This window comes from Mesoplodon densirostris, chromosome 4 (assembly GCF_025265405.1).
Source record: "Mesoplodon densirostris isolate mMesDen1 chromosome 4, mMesDen1 primary haplotype, whole genome shotgun sequence".
NCBI classification, from domain to species: domain Eukaryota; kingdom Metazoa; phylum Chordata; class Mammalia; order Artiodactyla; family Ziphiidae; genus Mesoplodon; species Mesoplodon densirostris.
Window position 1 is genome coordinate 184,285,607 of NC_082664.1, and position 14,066 is coordinate 184,299,672.

Sequence of the window (14,066 nt, forward strand, 5' to 3'; positions counted from 1 at the left end):
TGTTTAGAGTTATATATACTTTTGTTATGACATTATCATGGCAAGGCTTTCAAAGACATATAGAGGGCATTTTACCCAACACTTCTAAAATGTTGTGCCTTGTTTGTTAAAATTATAAATTCCTGCTAACAGCTTTGGCCAGCTTTATTTATTATTATTATTTTATTTTTATTAAAGAACTCTTTCACAAGGCAAGCTCTGTGAGTTAAATGGATGTAAATTATAAAATGTGAGAGGTAATTATTTATAATTTTTATTGAAAATATTCCAGATCTAGCTATTGCCAACTGCTGGTATGGATTTAGCATTCCGAAATTTAAACAGTAACTTTTGGCTTTTTTTTTGTCAGATACTTTGTGATTAAACTATTAAACTGTCAACCTAAGTTTAAGAAAAGACACTCCTTCACCATTTAAAAACCTATGCAAAACAGTCTTCATTTTATGCACATATAAACCTGTGAAGCATTCACATGTTGGTTTTGGGATTTTAAACTTGGCAAATTACAGATTCTTATTTTTATATCTGTCACTGATGGCTCCAAACTGTAAATTGAAACCACAGGGTTTATCTGGCACTCACACCAAGCTAATGCTTTTCCTTTGCTTTAAATTAGCTGCTACTTTATGATTAAGAAAGATGCACAAGATGGCAGATAACATCAGAACAATAATATATCCAAATCACTGTCAACTATAGAAAGGCTGCTTGAATTTTTGGCCGTTTAAAAACCAAACACCTGTCCATCATGTTGTGTTCAAAAACTTCACAGCGAAAGGTGAATACACTAATGTTTTTAAATTTTTGTTTAGTTTAGAGGAAATCAGTGAAAGGTAAAAACAAGAAGTCATTTCCATCTGAGAGCATGAAAGACCTCTCAGGTGTGAGCCTCCCTTCCTGAGTTGGGTGAAGCCGGAAACCATGACCTTGACATATTTAGAGCTTGTTACTCATATATCCTAATAACTTTACAATAGAATGACTGCCAGATAAGAAAAAATGTAGGGTTAAGGGGTGTTGGAGTCCACAGAATTTAGATTCGAGGCTGGAGAATTAGTCTTTCTCTTAACCTAATCATGTCACCAAAATTAGGAACATCAGGGTAACATTACAGTTTTTCTGATCACAAATAAAAGAAAATGACAGGACTGGGTAGTTTATCTTGTCTAAACTGTACAGTCCAGGACTCCTCAAATTTAAATAGGTTTGGCTATCAAGGCACTAGGTTGGCATAAGATGCTCTTGGAACACGTTAAAGCATCTCTTGGTCTCAGAAAAAGACCCTTTTCCTGCCGAGCTGTAGGTCCATCGGAGCCCTTCAACAGGAGCCCTGCCCCACAGCTTTTGTGGTGATAAATGATCTGTTTCAAATAAATGAAATTGCAGCCAACTCTGCAGAAATAATCACCTTCTAAAAAAAGAGAGCCAGTTTGGGAGGGTCAAAAATGCACAAACAGTATGGTAAAATAAAGTATATGCTGCTCCTTTTAATGGAAAAGATTGCTACTGGTTACATTTGCCAAATTCAATCAGCCTGCCAAAAAGTCGAGGAATCTGGCAGGGGTTCTAGAGTGCAGTTCCATGTTTCATCTGTATTTCTTCTCTGTATTTATCTAGCTTCAGAAAATGCTGGGAATGTTTTTTCCTTCCGACTTGGCCCCTTTTTGAAACCACAGAAATACACCGGGCAGCTTCTTGTAATTGTTTGGTTACTTACAGTGCTGTCAGTCTTTAAACTTGTGAGAAATAGATTGTTTCCATTGGAAATTTATAAAAAGCACCAACAAATGTTTGTTTCCATTTTCTGAAATTTATCTTGGGAGCAAAAAAGAAAAAAATCAATTTTATTAATTGGCAGCTACTGGACTCAATACACAAAGGCAGGAGGCCAGCTCATTATTTTTGGCCTCCAGCTGACCCAAAATAGTTTTCTCGTATAAGAAGCTATTCACAGATGCTAGACATAAGAATTAATAATAATAATGGTATTTCAGACTTCATGAATAAGTAGTTTTTGGCACTCAGAAAATATCTTCTGTTTTACCCTTGAAAACAGCAATCCTGTTATATACAAAAAGTAAACAGTGCTTGAATTAACACGTTGAAGTCTTTAAGGTACCAAAAATATGCATGCATTAACATTCCCTTCTAAGGCTCCTTTTTTTTCACCTCCTTCAGGATCAATCGTTGTTTTTTTGTTTTTTGTTTTTTATTAAAAAAACACAAAACTCTTCAGTTCATAGAGGGTGTGATCTCTGTACTTTCCAACCCACTGATTGCCATGGTGTAAGATGTCTCCCTTTGAAATGTCTTTGGACACAAATTTAAAAGTATAGGTGCTCAACAAAAGTTATGTTTTTGAAATCAGCTTAATTATAGTGTATGCGTATTTAAATTAGAACAACGATTTCTGTGGTTAAGGAGTGATCAAACATAATGGCTTATGCTTCTGGTTAACAAGTCTGGACTTGTTTATAATATCCTAGTTTGCAATATGCTTTCAGTTTTTCAATCACTTCATTCTCTAGGTCTTTGTTTACCTGTGAGTAAAAGTAAGAAAAATATTTCTAAAGTTTAAGCTAACATTCTTTATAACCCAAGTTTAAAGTTTGAATCCCTGAGGAGGAAAAAAAATCAGAAAAGCACCTCTAATGCTCCATTTACAGCAAGGAAAACCGACGTGCAGTTTGAGGGCATCTCTTTACAATGTGTGGCTTAGTATTTATACCTCTGCTTATCATAAGAGCTAACTTAAAATGTGCACACAAACTACTGGAAATGTTGATATTTTTCACTAGACCATGATTTTCTGATTGGGGGGAAATCTGATCAAGTTTCTGTAAAGTTAAATTTCTAAGGTATTTTTTCTTAGATGGTCACTTGCCAATGAAACTACACTTGTCAGAATGTTGACCCAATATTTTTCATTCCAATTTGCATGAAGAGAAGTAAAAATGAAAGCCTCTTTGAATCTTGTCATCTTTGCCAAAGAAGGGTAGAAACACCCATCTGGGACGTGTTGCTGGTCACCTAGAGACAGGTCTGGGAGAGCTGCCGACATGTGGTCAGAGGGCAGCACAGGTGGAAATGTGGTGTTCTCCCTGTGACCGGGAGAGGCAACAAAGTTGCTGGCTTGCTTAAAGTGAAATTGTGTATTGACAACAAATTATCCTGTGTCTATCTGGACATACACCTTTCTTGTGCCAGAATATGCCCTCAGCTTTGCTTGTACAAGTCCTGGAAATCCTCACAGTGGGACTGTTTGGGACCTGGAAGGGGGCACTCAAGAGCCTGACTGAAGCCACACTGGGTCCAACTTTTTTCTGCAAAACCAAGGCAAGTCCCCATGTACGTATATGTGTATACATATATACATATATATATTTTACATATCTGACAAAGGACTTGTACTATTCAGATTACATAAAGAATTCTTACAACTCAATAATGAAGATAAACAACTCAATTAAAAATTCACAAAATATCTGGACGCTTCAGCAGAGATATATGGATGGCAAACACAAGTACATGAAAAGATGCTCAATACCATTAGCCATCAGGGAAATGCAAACCAAAACTTCATGAGACACAACCACATACTTATCAGAATGGCTAAAATTGAAAAGACTGACAATAGTAAGTGCTGACAAGGATGTGGAGGCGCCAGAACCCTCCCACACTGCTGACAAAAATGCAAAATGATACAGGCACCCCACCCCCGGAAAACAGTTTGCCAGCTTCTCAGAAAGTTAAGCATGCCACACAGCCTTGCCCCTCCACTCCCAGGTGCCTGTCCAAGAGAAACACGAAAATGTGTATACACACAAAGATCTCTTTGTGAATACTTTCAGCAGCATTATTCATAGTCACCCAAACGTAGAAACAGTCAAAATGTCCCTCAACAGGTGAGTGGATCAACAACCGTAGGTGCCTTCGTACCGTGGAATACTACTCAGCAACAAGAAGGAACAAACCAGTGACACGTGCCACAGCACGAACAAGTCTCAAAAACACTGGGCTAAGTGAAAGAAGCCCCAGGCTGAGTTGTGACTCACTAAACTATCCTCATTAGGTGTGACTTTTATTAAATTGGTCCTCCATGCTTCAGCACCATTTCAAGTTTTAGCTCTGCTAACTGTTCAATTAAATTACTAATAGATTAATCAGAACTTAATTATTAATCAATCAATTGATAACCCTTATCATTAATAATTAAATCAAAACCACTAGTATGGCTTACCCATATTTTTCATGTTCATTGAAATCCTAAGAGAAGTGATGTGCTATCATAAAGAGAATGATTTGGTAGTGAGCCATGAAAACAAGGATCCTGACAGCATGTAGGCACTCAAGCTACCTACCGCAAGCCATTTTGCAAGAATGAGAACATCAGAATTTTCTGATGTACTTTTTATAGGATATAGCCAGTGATTTGTATGCAAATTTAGATAGGTTTTGAAATCATTTTAGGTGGCATAGATACATAATATAATACATGTATAATTTAGACAGATATCCCAAAGTTAGTTCATTAATGCAATTTAGAAAATGGATAAATCTGAGGGAGAAACCTACTCATTAAATAAATAACACAGGGTACAGAGAAATGAGCTTGTGTCTGGTGCCAGACTAGACCTGGGTTTGAGTCCTGGCTGTGGGTACAGCTTCAAGCCACCCAGCTTCCCTAGCTGTGTCTTCACCACTTGTATAAGGATGATAACACAAAGAGGATGAGAGGAGAAGAAGAATGAAATGTATGGAGAGAGATTCATATATATAAAGAGCCTGACTGCTGGGGGTGGATCCAAATGCAGCTGCTATTTTCATCAGGAGCAGAGTCCTGCCAAGCCGGGTGGAGGCTGTGAGCCTGGGGTAGGCGTCTTTCTAAAGTGCTCCTCCCTGGAGCCAAGTCCTCTTTCCGTGTGCTGAACCGACTCAGACAGCAGCGCTCAAGGCCTCGGCCTCCACGTTTTCAGTGTAGACAAGAATCTGAGGTGCTGGCTTCCAGCAGCATTTCTCCTGAGGGGCTGAGTGCCACGTGGATGGGCCCCTGCATCCTTGGCAGGATCTGACGCTCTGCAGAGAGGCTGCTGGCGGGTCCGTGCCACCCTCGAGAGTGGCTCGGTCCTCCTGCAGCTTGGCCAGGGCGCAGGCCACACTCGTATCTACATCTGTGATTGTGGTGTGGCCACCTCTGCACCCCAGGCTGTGTTCTTTGTTGGGACCTGTGACCGTCGTAAACTCAGAGCACATCCGAGCGTCACTGTGGGGGAAGGCTGAATAATACAGGATACTCCAGGTTTCTGTCTATAGCCACCAAAACCTTTCTGTTGAAACCTAAGCTCTCAGGCAATTGCTTCAGAGGCCTTATGACTCAGCTGTGTGTCCTCTGAATGCAGAATTTGGATTGTCTGGGTAATTAAATGGGAGACCCACTGGGAAGCCTCGTCTGGTGTCCCCCGATCCAGCCTTTTCTGCGAGCAGATTCTCCTCAATCTGCCCTTGCACCTTCTACAACGCTAACGTGGTTTCCTTTGCTTTGAGCAAGACCTTGTGTAATCCCAGAACCCGAGTCCTGCCTGCCTCTCTGCCACCATCTGGCCCCTCTCCCAGCCTACCTTGGGGCACGGACGGCTAAGGACGGTTTCAGCACAGCACAGAATACGGTTCTCAGCCTTCCCTGACTCTCGCTGTGACCATGGGGCTAAGTTCTCCGGGATGGGACGTGTGAAGCTGTGACGTGGGCGACTTTGTTTCTTGCCCCCCATCAAGGATGCAAGCGTATCCCTGGGTCCCTCTCCTAACTCGAAGGCTGAGGGATAGAGGCCACTGGGGCAGCTTTGGACTCAGAGTTTAGCCAACACGTTGAAGATGGCAGGGCCGTGCTACCAGCCCTGGACCATCTGCAGCGTTACACAAGGGAAGACAAACTTCTAGGTTGTTTAAACCGCTAAATTTGGGTAAGGGTTAGGGTTAGGGTTTGAGGGTCTTTGTGTGAAAACTGTTTATCCTGGACTCAAATGAATATACTCATGGGACATGGCTTGGTGGCAAGCATCGTCTACTGTTGTGTGAAGTAAAGCCTGCTCCTGGGGCCAGCCACCAACCAGGATGTACGAGTGGAGGGCAGGGCGGGGGTGCGGGGCCGGCGCCACTTCTCCGCGGGCACCTCTGCACTCGGCAGGTCCCTGTCAGGTGGTCCCGCCACTCCTCCTCTGCCTCGGATGCTACTCAGATCCCCGCGCCACACCGTGTTGTGCACGTCCGTCTTCCAGGTTTCAGACGCACGCTGCTTCCTCGGGGACGTCTGCTTCTAGTCCTGCCCCGTCTGTGCGCTCCGAAGACTTGTACGTCTCTTCTTCCCCCTGTCGTGATGGAATTGTTGGTTTCAGGAGACTGTGGCTCCTGATGACAGGAGCCGTGCCTGTCTCGTCCACTTCGGCACTCCCAGGCACAGTTGGTGCCACGAAGCAGAACATGGTAAATATTGGTCGAATGAAGCAACGAACCTCTCCCCATTTTCAGTCCTGCCACATACCATAATATCCAAATATCAAAATATTCTGCAAATGTGAAGACCAAATCAAAAGTATTTGACAGAGGGAAACGTGTTACAATATTTTCCTTCTACACGGCCACAGAGCTCAAATGGTTTAAGTTGTGAACAATATAGAAAAGGGCCGAGTTCCTCTGATGCAGTTGGTTTTCAAGTCTATATTTTCCCCGCCGCTAGAGAAGTTTAATTTTTCTCTTTGATTTTTTTTTTCAGTTTGTACCCTGGAAAACTGAGGTGATAAATACAGGCAATCATTGCAAAGTATGACTATTGGCTGGGTGCTAATGTTTTCAAATTGCTGATGATTTTTAGGGACACCACAAACTGGCCGCACTGTCAGAAGCATTTGGCAGTCATAACTGGCAGCAGGAACTCAGACTGTAAATTTAGAAGTCATTGCACCATGTTTGGGAATGAACCTGAGTCACCTCCAAATATGTCATGGTCATGTAGCTGGGGGTTCGGAGTGAATTTAACTGCCCTCTATTATGTATTTTGTGGTACATAAAAAACTGCGAAAAGCATGCATGGCTGGGTAATGGAGAAAGCTAGTCTGTTGCATTTAAGGTAAAAATTTCATCACAGATTCCACCTGCCATTGCCAAGTTGGCAAAGCCATTTTGCACTGACACTTTCTTCTTATGCCCTCCAACTTTATTGAAATAATTTAAAAAATTATTTCTATTATTTATTCCTCTAATGCTCATTAGGATAATTTTCACAGCAACTGCCTATGTCAGAGTAAACTGACAGGCTGAAGAAGAGATGTTTAGTTTTACTGCACAAGAGCTTTAACATACCACTGGCTGTGGAGAGTAAGATTCACACCGTTAGCGCATCCTCTTGAAATGCATCATTAAGTCGTTTTGCCTTACGTATGAAGCAGTAAAGCTGGAGGGGAAAAATTAGCATTGCTGTTTACCTATATTTGGGTAATCCATGAAATGTGCTCACAGATAAACTTATGGGCTCCTTGATTGCCCCAAAAGGAGCAAACTGGTCATTATGTAGATTTCTAGGACATTGGTGACAAAGTTCTACACCAAAGCAATTCAAAAGAAGTGTGTTTGTGTGTGTGTGAGAGCGTGAGGCATGATAACATGGGCGGGACGGGGACGCTTTGTTATGGTTGATGGTTCGGGAACCTGACAAGGGGGCAAGGACAGGAGACAGAGTAGAGACAGGAAGCAGCTGTTCCTTGGCAACACTCTTCCAGGGTCAGTACTAGGAAGAATCTTATGGAACAATGTGAAAAACAACGTACACAGTGGAGTGCAGTCTGTGAACACAGTATGAGCTGTTAGGAATATTAAACCAGAGAGATCCAGTCATTGTGCCCCGAAGAGTGGAAAGAAGGACTGGTGAGCTTTATCTTGTACCAGAGAAAATGACTCAAGTACATTTAAAAAGGGGATTGAAAAAGGGGTCTGAGTGGGAACGAGTGGAAGGGTCAGACGAGCGATTTCAAAACCTTCTCAGCCTTGTTTGTTGCCAGCGCCGAAAGGCAGAGCATCTTAGCTTCAGGATGGTGTTGATTGGCCCAACCTCTGAGGGTTCGCAGAGAAAGGAAGGGACTCAGCCTTCAGGAGAAGCTCTGAGTGTGCTGGACTGCACGTCCACAGTGGTGCGGGGACAGTGGGGCATCGCTGGTGGAGGTGGATGTCTAACAGGTCAGCCCCGGCCAGGGCCTGCTCCCCCCAGATTGCACTTGGTCTGCAGCGGACCCACGGGGAGCATTTGCAGAAACAGAGAGGCCCCTTTGAGTGGAATCATTGCAAGTGGAGCCAGTTGACTGTGGCCACAGATTTCGGCACTGAGCGTGGGTGTGACGGCCTGAGGGGGTGCAGCGCCAGGGGCCCAGGGTCCGGGCCAGACCGGCTCCTTCTGCACGCACACTTCTGACGAAAGGGCGGCCGTGTTCGGGACGGGTGAGAGCGTGGGACCTAGAGCTGACGTTCAAATCCTGGCTTTCCCAAGCTCTGGGACTTTGGGCAAGTGACTCAGTCTCTCTCTGCGGCAGTTTCCTCATCTGTAACACTAGGAAATTAATAATATATAACTCGGGGTTTGTCGGGAGCATTAAGTGAATTAATGCATACATGGCGCTTTGATGGTGTCTCACACGCGGTGAAGCACTAACCGCCGGTTGGAATGTTGGTCATGGTCCCCTTCCTTCTTGCGGGGTACCCGCCCTCCCTGCCTTCCCTGGATCCGTAATGGTGGAGTGGGTGGGGAACGTCATCTCTGGTGGAGGTTGGGTGGTGATGAACTGAGGAAAGCCTGCCTGAGCTTTAGCTTGTGTCCTGCCTAGGCCCTGCTTTGTGAAAAGGGAGAAAGGCCTCCCCACCACCTGTTCCTTGAGTCTGGGGACATGGGGCTTGTAACAACCCAGAAAGCTAGGTCCTCTGGCCCGAGGCGGAGGGAGGGCTGTGCGCTGGGCTGCCTGCCACACGCCTCACTCCTCACCCTCCACCCGCCTCGAGGGCTGGGCCGTGACTTCCTCACAGTGCCTTCCACATCACATGGCAGGTGACCAGCAACATCTTTTCCTGGTAGACAGGGAAACAAAGACCTGCCCACCTGTGCTCATCACATCCAAAGAGATGTGATAGAGAAGATATTAATTTAAAAGGAAAATCTTGCCCAAAGTGTAAGATAAACGTTGAAGAAAGCTAGATTAACACAAAATAAGTATTGACACAATAAGCTACTTTAGTACCTTGGATCCAAACTGACATTAAAGTAAGATTGAAAGGATGACTTTATTAACATGTTTGACCAGGAGCTCTGGGTTGGTCCTGGGACAGGCTCAGGAATATGATCCATCCAGTTCCCTCAGGAGAATTCGGAAACAGGCCACAGAGAAACAATGTTCTACACGTATCATTTCAGGGGGGCCCCAGAGACCTTCCTAAATCCTAAGGAAGAACTTCCTAAATCCTAATGTGCTGCCTAAAATGTATCACTTTGCTATATAATTTGAAATTTTGTAAGCTAAAAATTTAGCCTAAAAACACAAATTTTGAAATCCAGGAAGCATAAGCAAAGCTATCACTCATTTAAAACTGAGCAGGCATGTGTTTAAACTGTTCCTTTCCGAATGTCTAGCTGAGACTATCAAAACTGAGGGAACGGCAGTTTTTAGGATTGTGAGGCAATTGTTGGAGGAGTGAATGTGGACAGAGCAGACCTGTGTGGAAGGAGCAGCAAAGGGAGCTGATCTGTTGTGAGAACGGAAATAAAGAGGTGAGGAGGTCAAAGGTTATGAAGATGAGTGGTTTGTTGTGTATCACAAAACTGGAGACAGTACCCTGAGGGTCCGTATGGGGGACAAGAGGGACAGGCAGAGCTCTAGGAACCCATGCCCTGCTTTCCCTTCTGACGTTCCGTTTTGCCTTACACAGGATGTTTATGTATCAATCTATGTGAATTTCATAGAAAAGTTGAGTTTTTGTTTGGGGGAAAAAAGGAAAAGAGTTCTTCCACTCTTTAAAAGTTTCTGGGACTTTCTATTGCTAAGTCTTCCTAGAACTTGAGAAAGATTATATGAATTTATGTATTAAGAAAGAAATTACTAAATCATATAAAGTTTGATGACCAATTTCAGATGTGCAAGAAAATATATCAAAACTTTTCAGAGTTTAATGGATTTATCCGTTTTTGAGAACTACATTTAAAAGAAAGATGCTAAGAATCACTGCATAGCTAAGGAATGCTTCCACTTAAATTGAAACAAACAGTTTTCAAAAAATTATATAGGTATTACTTTTACATAGTACATCTAGATGTTAAATTAAATGTTCTTCCAACTCAGGACACTGGTAATAAAAATTAGAGGAAATATACCTGATACAAAAAATGCATCTGCATTTGGAAGAGACATATTTCATCATTCCAATTTGTACTATTAGCTTTCAGTCCTTAATATTCTTATTAATATTGCAAGATAGCTCCAGGATTAATAAAATTATATTTCTCTTGCTACTTACTATTTTATGATAAATGTGTGTAAATTTTGCTTCTGAATATGCTTATGCCTGGAAATGAGATTTTATATTGTTAATTCTTATATCAATTCATAGTGATAAATACTTGGTAAATTTTTTTTTTTTTTTTAAAGAAAGGAAAAGAGTTCCACTGCTGAAAAAAATTTTTTTTATTTAATCGTTGGCCTAGATACCATGCTTAGAGCCAACCCTGCAGTTCTGAACAGCTAACTTGGTAAAAATAATGCAAGATGGGCTCTGAAATGAACATGGTCTTTGCCAGAAGGGGAAGGATCATTCTGTTATAAAACGCATTCCATTTCTTTCACTGAAATTTGAAGTTCTTATATAGATGAGACTAAGGAGTATCATTTTATACAATTTTAGCAAAACGAGAAGATGAAAATTAACATGTTAGTTATATATTAAAACTTTTTAGAGGGTTATCACAGTTTTTTTCAAAGTTGGTAGAAACATTACTTTGTGAAATTTTGTGGTAATATTGTTTAGGTCCCATTTTTAAAGATCTTAGACGTCAGAGAGAAGTTTTTAAAAGAAATGAAGGAAGCACGCTTTTGACTTATTCCTGCCCACAAATTGTATCAGAGAAGGAAAACATTCCCGAGGTGGGTAGCAAATGCCGAGACTGCCTTTTAGGTACACTTGATACCAGTAGGGTGTGATGGAAGGGAGGGCAGAAGAGGCCTTGAGAATGAGGTTAAGTCAACTGGAGTTTCAGAAAAGCAATCACTGGGCCAAAAGAATCTTTCACTTAAGGTTATTTCCCAAGAAATTAGTCATTTATTTTCAACCTTATGAGCTTAGTTCCAATTTAGTAGGAGCAGGGAAAGCTATTTCTTTGACACTGAAGAAGAAAAATTGTGGCTCTTTTCTCCAGCTTTGTGCTTTATTTTTCCATATTAATCTGCTTTTGAAAGCTAAAAAGAAATCAAAATAAAGTTGGGAAAATGGTTTAACTAAAGGTTTTTTTTTTTCCTTTTCAACTCTTTGGCTTTGTCTCCTCTGGATATCTTTCCATGTTTACTCCTATGGGGAATGAATTCTCTATCCAATGAGGTATTTTAAATATTAACATGTTTTTGGTTTTGAATTCCTTCTAATAATGTGCCAATTTTTAGAGATAAATATAAATGCAGACAAGATAACATTAAGAATTTAGACTGACTAAAATTAAGGAATACTGTGGACATTTTTTTCTTTTTAACATCTTTCTTGGAGTATAATTGCTTTACAATGGTGTGTTAGTTGCTGCTGTATAACAAAGTGAATCAGCTATACGTATACATATATCCCCATATCCCCTCCCTCTTGTGTCTCCCTCCCACCCTCCCTATCCCACCCCTCTAGGTGGTCACAAAGCACCGAGCTGATCTCCCTGTGCTATGTGTCTGCTTCCCACTAGCTATCTAGTTTACATTTGGTAGTGTAGATATGCTGTGGACATTTTTATCTATTTTAATATATCCATATTTAGATGATTCTTGGCCTGGCCTTATTTTTAAACAATTCAGAATTCTTGCTTAGCTTGATATAATTCAATTCTATAGATTTACCTCAGATTTTATAAATGCTTAGCATTTCCTAGAGCAAGTTGTAAACCAAAACAAAATCCTTCCATGGAAAATGCCTTTCTATAATTAAGGCAATTGTTTTCTAATAAAGAGTTCATGTCTCTTATTGTTTTAAAATACTTTTATGTGAAATTACCCATTATAAGCCTATGTGTTAAGTAGGGGTACGTCTCACATGAACTTGCCTTCTATATTAAAAAGAAAATGGAAGTCATAAGCAGAGAATACCTCAACTTCCAGTCCCTACGAACTTACCTGTAGCGACATTCAGTAGAAACATATTCTCTCTGGTATCTCAGCATTTCTTCTCCAGGCTGTTCCCACCCACTGCACTCATGATCCCATTTTGTCTCCTTCAGAAGCTGGAAGTTCTGACATTAGCTATTTCTTCTAACTTCTGCATATTGAATCTTCATAAATTTTTATCGAAGTAAAATTGGTATATATATAACATTATATAAGTTTCAGGTGTACATTATAATTCAACATCTGTATACACTACAAAGTGATCACTACCAAAGGTCTAGTTGCTATCCATCATCATGCAGTTGACCCACTTCATCCATTTTGCCTGCCTCCTAACCCCCTTCCCCTCTGGTAACCACCAATCTCTTCTCTGTATCTATGAGTTTTTGTTTTTGTTTGTTCGTTTGGGGGCTTTTGTTTGTTTGTTTGTTTTTTAGATTCCACATGAGTGACATCATGTGGTCTTTGTCTTTCTCTGACTTATTTCACTGGACATAATACCTTCAAGGTCCATCTATGTTGTCACAAATGGCAAGATTTCATTCTTTCTTATGGCTGAGTAGTATTCCATTGTGTGCGTGTGTGTGTGTGTGTGTGTGTATACATAAAATATCTTATTTATCCATTCATCCATTGATGGACACTTAGGTTGTTTCCATATCTTGGCTATTGTAAATGATCTATAATGAACATAGGGGTGCATATATCTTTTCGAATTACTGTTTCTGCATTCTTTAGATAAATTGCAGAAGTGGAATTGCTGGATCATATGGTAGTTCTATCCATTTTTTGAGGAATCTCCATACTGTTTTTCACAGTGACTGCACGAATTTACATCCCACCAACAGTGCACGAGGGTTCCCTTTTCTCCACCTCCTCGCCAACACTTATTTGTTGTATTTTTGATAATATCCATTCTAACTCTAACAGGTGTGAGGTGATATCTCATTGTGGTTTTGATCTGCATTTCTCTAATAATTAGAGATATTGAACATCTTTTCATGTGCCGGTTGGCCATCTGTATGTCTTCTTTGGAATAATGTCTATTTAGGTCCTCTGCCCATTTTTTAATCAGGTTGCTTTTATGTTGTTGAGTTGTATGGGTTCTTTGTATATTTTGGATATTAGCCCCTTACTGGATATATGATTTGCAAGTATCTGCTTATATTCAGTACATTGCTTTTTCATTTTGATGATGGCTTCATTTGCTCTGCAGAGGCTTTTTAGTTTGACGCAGTTCCATTTGGTTATTTTTGCTTTTGTTTCCTTTGCCTTTGGAGTCAAATCCACAAAAGCATCACTAAGATTACTGTCAAAGACCTCACTGCCTATGTTTTCTTCTAGCAATTTTATAGTTTCAGGCCTTACATTCAAGTCTTTAATCTATTTTGAATTAATTTCTGTGTACAGTATAAGATAATAGTCTAGTTTCATTCTTTTGCCTATGGCTGTCCAGTGTTCACAACACCATTTATTGAAGAGACCATTCTTTCTCCATGTATATGTTGTTGACTCTTCTGTTGTAAATTAATTGTTCATATATGTGTAGATTTGTTTCTAGGCTCTCTATTCTGTTTCATTGATCTGTGTCTGTTTTTATGCAAAACCATGCTGTTTTGATTACTGTAGCTTTATAGCATACTTTGAAATCAAGGAGTGTGATCCCTTCAGCTTTGTCCTCCTTTC

At 40.8% G+C, this 14,066-nt stretch overlaps 1 protein-coding gene across 1 annotated transcript in view; it reads left to right on the forward strand.

Moving 5' to 3' along the window:
• Window positions 1–14,066, forward strand: part of ODAD2 (outer dynein arm docking complex subunit 2) — a 187,059-nt gene that overhangs the window by 140,648 nt on the left and 32,345 nt on the right. The gene's annotated exons all lie outside the window — the stretch shown is intronic.